This window comes from Mauremys reevesii, linkage group 1 (assembly GCF_016161935.1).
Source record: "Mauremys reevesii isolate NIE-2019 linkage group 1, ASM1616193v1, whole genome shotgun sequence".
Classification (NCBI taxonomy): domain Eukaryota; kingdom Metazoa; phylum Chordata; order Testudines; family Geoemydidae; genus Mauremys; species Mauremys reevesii.
In genome coordinates, this window is record NC_052623.1 from 194921874 (window position 1) to 194931174 (window position 9301).

General features: G+C 45.1%; 1 protein-coding gene across 1 annotated transcript in view; it reads right to left on the reverse strand.

Annotated features, from left to right (window-relative positions):
• The window catches only part of EPHA3 (EPH receptor A3), a 773721-nt gene that overhangs the window by 679780 nt on the left and 84640 nt on the right, over nucleotides 1-9301 (reverse strand). The gene's annotated exons all lie outside the window — the stretch shown is intronic.

Sequence of the window (9301 nt, forward strand, 5' to 3'; positions counted from 1 at the left end):
CTGAGTATAACAGATAACATATGTATAGAAACATTTGAATGAGTACAAGACAGTATTGGTCAGCATGCTAGGCAATGCCCTCAGCACACCAGCAACCTTGCCAACATCAAGGTTTTTTTTTTTGCAGGAAGGGAGCTCTTTGTAGTCATCATGGAAAAAGGAGAGTCTAAAGGAGGATAGTGAGGTAATTTTGTTGGTGTTTATAGCAAGCACCTCCCATGCAGAAGACAGATTGGAAGCAAGCATGAAGGTGCTTGTCTGAAAGTTTAACTACTGTGAAACGGAGGCTGATATCATGGGTCACTGGAGTTGGGAGTCAACCTCTCGATAGTGAATTAGAAATGGTAAGTCGGGTGGGGACTGAACGTGAAAGACCTTGAAAGTGAAGACAAATAATTTATGCATGAGACAAGTGGCTCATATCACTACTTGCATAGGTAACTACTATTCAAGACTTAGTATTATGGGAAGTAGTAGTGATTCCACAGCCAGTGCTCCTCCATCAGGGCTCCATGGGATGCACATCTGTTTTTAAACCTTTGGTCCGATCATTGCCATTTTCACTTAAGGGTAAGGATGGAATGCTGTGCAAACAGCGTGATATATATGAAAATTCAACTTATTCAGGGTTCCTTATATCTGGGTGCTAGTCAAATGCCAGACCACCATCAAATTTCTGAATATCTTCCTTCTCGATCACATCCTCTTCCCCTGGGGCCCAGGAGCTCCCTCCTCCCAAATTTCATGACCTACCTCCAATAAGTGTTGGGACCCATTTTACCTACTGTTGTCTTAGGGAAGTTGGCACCCTGTTTGCATTTGAAAATCTATCCTTTCCAATGTCTTCAGGAAGTGATGGTGGTAGGTAAGTCTTCCCTCCAGGGACAGAGTTTTGGAAGGAGAGGGAAGAGTCTTTAAAAGCTCTGTCTGCAAGCTGAGGTAGAAACAAGTGACTCTCCCTTTTTTTGTGCATGATCCACTGGACCAGACAGAGCTAGCTAAGCTCTACTCAGTGGACAGCCAAAGGTCTGTGGGCTTAATATGGACAGAATGATAATGCAATGCAAGCTATGTTTCTGCACCAATGAGCCCTGTTGTGGAGAGAGGGAGCAGATCTAGGGCTAGAAGTATAGTTCATTCTCCATCTCTACCCAAATCTTGATCCATCTGTCTACAGTGCCAGATGTAATGTGTGGCTTTAGTAGTGTTCACGTTTTCCCACCAGGAATGCACTAAGATAGCCAACTCTTTCCAATAAATCACTCATAAAAAGCTTTCCATGATTATAGACTTGAGCCAGTTTGGGTCACTGACAAAATGGTGAGCAATTTAAATCCATACCTGGTCTCTCAGCCAGCCATTCCTGCAATTAGTCCTCCATTCTATCACCAACAAAAAACTATTTTCATATCCTTTCATATTATCCACTCCGATTCCCTGTGTGACTATGGCCTTGTCTACACTACAAGACTATTTCGAATCTACTTAAGTCGAATTTGTGGATTCGACCTTATGAAGTCGAATTTGTGTATCCACACTAAATACAGTAATTCGAATTTCTGAGTCCACATTAACGGGGCTGGCGTCGACTTTGGAAGCGGTGCACTGTGGGAAGCTATCCCACAGTTCCCGCAGTCCCCGCTGCCCATTGGAATGCTGGGTAGAGCCCCCAATGCCTGCTGGGGGGAGAAATGTGTCGAGGGTGGTTTTGGGTAACTGTCGTCATTGAACCGTCAATCACGCCATCCCTCCCTCCCTCCCTCAAAGCGCCTGCGGGCAATCTCTTCGTGCACTGTTCTGGTCAGTGATAGCGCGGACGCCACATCACTGCAAGCATGGAGCCCGCTGCGATCATCGCCGTTTTCTCCTCCTCGCACTTTATCGTCCACCTCTTCCACAGTCAGCTGCTGAGCAATTGGGCTACTTTTCAATGGTGCTGCAAGCACTGGGGGACCATAGGGGACGTTTTACCAACATGAATGTCGGGTGGCCGGGCAAGGTTCGTCATGCGTGTGTTCTCAGGAACTGTGGGCTGCGCATACGCCTGCAGGAAGGTAGTTTCTTCCCGGACCATGAAATAACTGTTGGGGATGTGCAGATGCCTATAGTCATCCTAGGTGACCCAGCCTGCCCGCTAATGCACTTGCTCATGAAGCCCTATACAGGCGCCTGGGACAGCGACAAGGAACTCTTCTAATCCCAGCGATCAGCGAGCAGCGTGACCTGTGGCTGGTCAGTTTTTGTTTTTTGTTTTTTGTTTTTTTTGTTTTGTTTTTTTTACAGAGAAGCTGAACGTGCCCCTGTTTCTTTACCCAGTTACTGTTGACTCTCCTCTTCGGTTACATACCCCGTTCCCCCCCCACTTCCAACACACGTGTAAAAATAAAATACATGTCACACTGTTACTTAAGAGAGGTTTCTTTATTCATGACTTTTCGTTAAAGGCTTGACACTGGGACGCAGACTGTGTTGGGTAGGGTGTGCGCTGATGTAAAGACTGCCTCTAAACTCAAGAAATGACAGGCTCCTGCTCCTACAGCGGTCCGCAGTGCCGGAATGCTTCTTTCAACGGAGCCTGCCATCCCTCTTTTTTGAATTCTGTGTGCGGGGGGATATGTGACCTTGTGGCGGAGGAGGACGGATACAGATTCCTCTGCTGCGTGACTCTGCGGTCCAGGACAAGGACCGCTGTATAAGATCTGTAACCGCCCTCCCCCGCTACAAAGTCACATCCCCACCGCCCACTCAGAACCTGGAAACCACCTCCCATACCGACCCTGGTGCCTACTGACTGCACTGTGTGTGTGACCCGCTGCTGATCCTTCCCCCGTGTCTGTACCGTGGGAAAGGTGCCTGTCCTATGCAATTAACAACCCCCTCTCCCCCGCCCCCCATTCAAACACAGTCTTCTGTGAAAAAAATCAGAAACATTAATTAACAGCAAAGTATTTTTATTACTTAAGTAGACAGTTAGGTGATGGGACTGGGATTGGGACTTGTGTGAGTCAGGAAGGGAAGGACTTCTGAAAATGTAGGGTATGAGAGCTTTTGGGTACTTGAGCACTCTGCTGGGGTGCACTGACAGTATTGACGGCCCTGGGCGCCCCTCCTCCTGGTTATTTTGGGTGAGGGGGGTATGTGACTTTGTGGTGGGGGAGGGCGGTTGAAGATACACTGCAGGGGGGCTCTGTCCTCCTGCGGTCCTGCAGAACATCCACAAGGCGCCGGAGCGTGTCCGTTTGCTCCCTCACTAGTCCAAGCAGCGTTTGAGTCGCCTGCTTGTGTTCCTCACGCCACCTCTCCTCCCGTTCGCTGTGTGATCGCTGGTACTGAGAGACGCTCTCCCTCCACTGGCTCTGCTGGTCCGCCTTGGCTAGGTAGCAGCCCATACGTTCATCGACTATCTTGTCCCTTGTCTTTTTCTTTCTCCGCCTAATCTTTGCCAGCCTCTGCGAGGTGGATGCTGTGGCAGGTCTGGAGACAGTGGAAGCTGTGAGATGGGAAACAGCGAGTGAATTCCTTGCAAAGATACATTTTTGCGAACAAATAACTGAGTCTAGGCTGTCTCTGTGAATTCTGTGTTGAGACCCCTGTGCCTGGTGGGGCACAAATCATTTTTGCGATGAATTCTGGGTAAATGTCGCAATTCAATCCTTCCTCCGGGAAAGCAATGGCAGACAATCTTATCGAGCCCCTTTTCCCGGAATTGCCCTTGCACACGCCATAGCGTGGCAACCATGGACCCTGTTTTGCCTTTTGTGTATGTCACCGTATGTGTACTAGATGCCGCTGACAGAGGCGGGCCAGCAGCGCTACACAGCAGCATGCTTTTGCATGACAGCAGGGATGGTTACCAGGCATACTGCACAGTCTACCATACCATGAATTGGTAAGAAGATGGTAATAAGATGCTCATGGTTACCTGTCCTTTTGCACTGCACCATATGGTGCTGTCATAAGTGCCCCTGGCCGATCAGCCAGGGGCGCAAAAGCCAAAATTGGGAATGACTCCCTGAGTCAATCCCTCCTTTTTGGTATCTAAAAATAGAATCAGTCCTGCCTAGAATATGGGCAAGTGTACTAGAGAACCACTGTATCATAGAACCAGAGAGCACAGCTGCTCTGTGTCCGATAATACATAAATTTTGAGCTGAATGCTATTCACAGTGGGTGATCCTGAAACAACCCCACCTGCTCATTCCGGCCTTCCTGCAGCCTTCCTGGGCTACCATACCATTGTCCCACCACTTACGTGATGAAGTCATAAAGAGTGCAGGAATAAGACACAGGGACTTGTTTGTGAGAAATGAGTGGAAGGAAGCCTCCAGCTGCAATGATAGTCCAGGCAGGACATTAATTACTGTGGATGAAGGAGACCATCATCCTGCTGCTAGTCCAGGGGCAATTGAATCTTTTCTTTACACATGAAGGGTGGGGGCTGATGAAGCTCAGCCCCCTGTTGCTATGATGAGGACGGTTACCAGCCATACTTCACCATCTACCAGGAAAAATTAGGACCAGGCGCCCTTGATCAACCTGACCGATGCTAGTACGCATGGTTACCAGTCCTTTTGCACTGCCCCATGTGTCAATGGGCTGAGGATGACAATGGATATCAGTCGTACTGCACCGTCAGCCACCCATGGCGGGGGGGGAGTGAGGATGTCGTTGTTCAGTGCTGCAGCATCGCATGTATCTGCAGCATTCATTACGGATACGGTGACATCTAACAGAGTCAACAGAGGACAGTTTCCCCTTTCACTTCTGGGGGTGGGGGGGGTGCGTAAATTGCCGAGCTATGCCCTGAGCCACCGCGGACACTGTGTTAGACCCTAGAAGCATTTGGAGCTCAGCCAAGAATGCAAATGCTTAGCGGAGACAGCAGAAACTGTGGGATACCTTGCATCCTCATTCCCCCCTCCCTCCATGAGTGTCCATGATATTCTTTGGCTTTCCGTTACGCTCGTCACGCAGCTGCGTGCTGAGTCTGTGCTATGCCGTCTGTCTGGAGATTTTTTAAACATACTTTGGACCAGGCGTAAAATTACAGTAATTACCCTAAATAGATGCAGGAGTCTCCGAGCGAGATCACCCTGAGGACGGTCAGTGAAGGAGATAGAGAGCGCATGCTGCGTGAAAGCTAGCACGAACCAGGGCCCGATGCAGCCGTGCTCGGGGAGGCAGTGCTCCATGAGTAATTAATGAAAGCCTCGCGCGGAAAAGTGTGCTACCACGGAGCACCCAATAAGGCAGCTCTCCCCAGGAACCTCGTGCTGATGCTTTTCGAGTAACCCCAGGAGAGCTTCGTGGAGATCTCCCTGGAGGATTTCTGTTCTATCCCCATATATAGAGAGACCTCCTTTTCACACACTTAAGATTGCTGTTACATTAATAATAAAAGTTAACATGGTTAAAGCACTTACCGACTGCTCCTTCCCCTGATTCAGGATCCGGGTTCATGGCCGGGGAGGGTTGGTAGGGGATCTCCGTGACGGTGATGAAGAGATCCTGGCTCTCCGGGAAACCAGTGTTGTAAGCGCTGTCGCCTGCCTCGTCCTCCACAAACCCTTCCTCATCTTCCCCGTCCGTGAACATCGTCGAGGAACTGTCCGTCGACACTGTCCCATCATCAGAGTCCATGGTCACTGGTGGGCCACTGGTGGCAGGCTCCGTAGCATCCGTTTGCCGCTTTGATTTTTTCGTAGTTTTGTCTGGGGTCCTTGATTTTCACGCGGAACTGCGTTGCATCCCGGCTGTATCCTCTGTCTGGATCATGGCTTTGGAGACCTTCTCGTAGGTCTTTGCATTCCGTGCTTTGGAGCGCAGCTCCGAAAGCACAGACTCCTCGCCCCACACACCGATCAGATCGAAGAGTTCCCTGTCAGTTTATGCCGGGTCCCTCTTTCTATTCTTGGATTGCCCGGACTCCTCTGCTGGAGAGCTCTGCATTGCTGCCGGTGCTGCTGAGCTTGCCCCGATGTCCAACCACAAAATGAGATTCTAACTGTCAAGAAAGGAAAAGGAATTCAAATTTTCCCCGGTCGTTTCCTGTGTGGCTGGTCAGAGCATCGAAGCTCGGACTGCTGTCCAGAGCGTCAACAGAGTGGTGCAGTGTGGGATAGCTCCCGGAGCTACTAAGTTCGATTAGCATCCACACCTAGCCTAATTCGAGCTAGCCATGTCGAATTTAACGCTACTCCACCTGTCGGGGTGGAGTACCAAATTTGAACTAAAGAGCCCTCTAGTTCGAATTAAACGGCTTCCTGGTGTGGACGGTTGACCGGTTAGTTCGAATTAACGCTGCTAAATTCGACTTAAAGTCCTAGTGTAGACCAGGCCTATGATTATTTCTTTATTTTTGTTATTTTACTTGACTCCCCCTTTTCAGGTTATTTATTGTCTTGTTATTTCCACTGAAGGAAAAAGTTATAAAGGTGTAAAACTGGGTTAAACCATAATCAGACCCATATAAGTGCAGTTCTATGAAGTTTATATGAAAATATATATAAAACATACCAATACCAAGTTGCTTTATTGTTCAAGCACTATATAAACTTCATAGTTGTAACTTAACAATACAAAGTCATAATTACATGAACTAGAATCTGAACCAACCAGATTGAAGGACATATTTGTTTGTGAAACAAATTAGTTTTAAACAAACCTCAAGGTAGTTTTACTACAGCAGTGCCGAAATACCCCAACTGAGATCCAACCACGTTGTGCTAGGTATTGTACAACACACATAGTAAGAGACAGTCGATGTCCTGCAGAGCTTGGCATCTGACAGCGTGATCCTGCAACTCTCCACATAGGCAGATTCCTGAGCCCTTGCAGAGTCTCATTGAAGCCTATGGGATTCCGGACAAGTTCAGGTATCCACATGCAGTATCAGAGCCTAAGAAGGCTACATAAAAAGGGTAAAAAATCCTCTTTTTACAAACAGAAAATGGAAGCACAGAAAAATTATGTGACTTCCCCCTTGTTACGCATGAAGCCTATGGCAGGGAATTGAAATCTTATCTCCTGAGTTCCAGTTCAGTGCATGAACCATAAGAAAATTCCTCTTAAGAATACAAAATGTGTTATGAATACAAGTATATCATACTTCAAATCTGATGTGGATAAAATAATCTCTGATTGCTGAATCACACAAGTCTATTTTCTATGTTAATTAGAGTTTAGAAAAGGAAGAAAGGTAGAATAAAGCTTCTGTAAAAATACATTTCTCTACTATTCAAATAAAATAGGTATATTATACAAAGATCCAATAAATTTGTATACTCTAATTTACTGACATGTGTTGATCCAATAAAAGGAATCATGATGTACCATGTTCATATTACATCTACTGATCAATCATTCAGAGTAATAAAAATAAAGTCACTGAAATAGAATGTTGTCACAGGATCAATGTCTCCTGAACTGAAAATAAATACCTAGCCTTTGCCTTGACATTTATTTTCTATAAAAATCTCTACTTCACCTTGGTATTTCTCATGCAGCAGGAAATTACTACTGTGATCATACTTCATTCCACCTATTTTAATCAATAAATACATATTTACTGTCATTAAATATAGTATATACTATAGGACTGAAAAAATTGTCAATATTTAAGTGAAGGCATCATTTAAGTAAAACCACTTATAGTTCTATAGCAAAGATTAATCTTTGTGACATTTTCTTTATTTCAAGTCTATCTTGCAACTGTGGAGTTAATAGAGAGCTCCTTAATATGTTTTCATATGAACTGGTAAGGTGAAAGTGATAACACATCAGTGACATTTTAAAAGGAACACAGCAGAATCCAATTTTAAGCATTAAATTGGCCAATGCATCACATAACTTGGTATCAATGCATTTAAAGTTTATTTATTACTATATAATTTTGGTTCGATGGCCTCAAGGGATGTCTCAGAATCTTACTGAGCTTCAGTGCTCATATACTGATATCATATATCAGTGAATAACATCAGTATAAGTGTATAAATTTAAAATAGCAAAGCTGTTGGGTGATAGTGCTAGACAAACTAGACAGTTTGTACCAATTAGAAAAGTTCAAGCAGTTAACTAAACACCTGAGGCTATCTTTTGGCCTTCAAAGTTGGAAAAAGGGTCTACTTCATCACCAAGCAATAATTATATCCAACCTCGTGATTGGCAGTTAAGTTACAAAAAGGTTAAGAAAGCCCTATGGGTCAGCATAGCCAAATAACACTGGGGTAACTGCACTGAGATTCCTCAGCAGAAAACAGCAAATGAGGAATAGAAATGTCAACAATGAAAGTCCTTACACCTTTTACTAAGCTGGAAGAAGGCATCTGATGCCAAGTTACCAAATGGCATTTGTATATTGATGTCACTTACATTCAAACTACTCTAGATTAGATGCATTGTGTCACCATTTTAAAGCACACACTCGTGTTCAGATTTTAGCAGCACCGATTATAGAAAACAAACAATAAGTAATACAAATGTTTAGGCTCAGGAATTTTATTTGAAATGGAGCAAGATGTTAAATGGCAATTTAATATTAGACTTTTGTTGTCATTGCAATAATAGTCCAAACATATTTCCCACTAGGTAGTCATAAGCTTCCTGTGTGTTTTCTCTTTCATTTTAATTATGGTTTTAAGTAGTGTATTGCAACAAGCTATTATTAAATGTTTCTTATTAAGGGCCTTCATCATGTCAGGTGCCATATAAAGACAAAAGGATCATCTACACTACAGCTTTTTCCCATGGTTTGTAATGAGGGTATGACAAGGCTGACTACAAGCGTATTTATGTTTACAGATAGCACTGTTAACACACTGTTCCTAAATTTGTTGGTGTATTGTATTTTGGTTCTGCCACCAGTCAAGGATCTAGCATGATTGTCACATCTAAGCACGGTTATTTTGCAGAATAAGAAGTCCTGCCTGTTTACCCAGCCCTCTCTCCTCTCAGTTGTCTCTGAAAAAGTACACCAAAGTCCTCTACAAGATGTGTAATGAGTCATTCTGTGTATGTCCTGTCCATGCCAGTCTTCCCGTCGGTCTTTGCTGGTCAGATAACCAAACAAGGGTAACCCTACTTGACGTCTCTGGCACCTCCTTTTGCTGGCTAGAGTAAGCAGCTGTGTCCACATCAACTGGACAGCTGATTTCTGATCTCATGCCAAATGCTACCTGCTGCGATTCATATGATATGAGGAAGCCAGAAGAGAGCATGTGTGTCTGGTCTGATAGGGAAGTCAGGTCCAGACTGCAACCTGGAGTAATCAAAGTAACCAGGCCAATCTGACTTTAAACCAGCA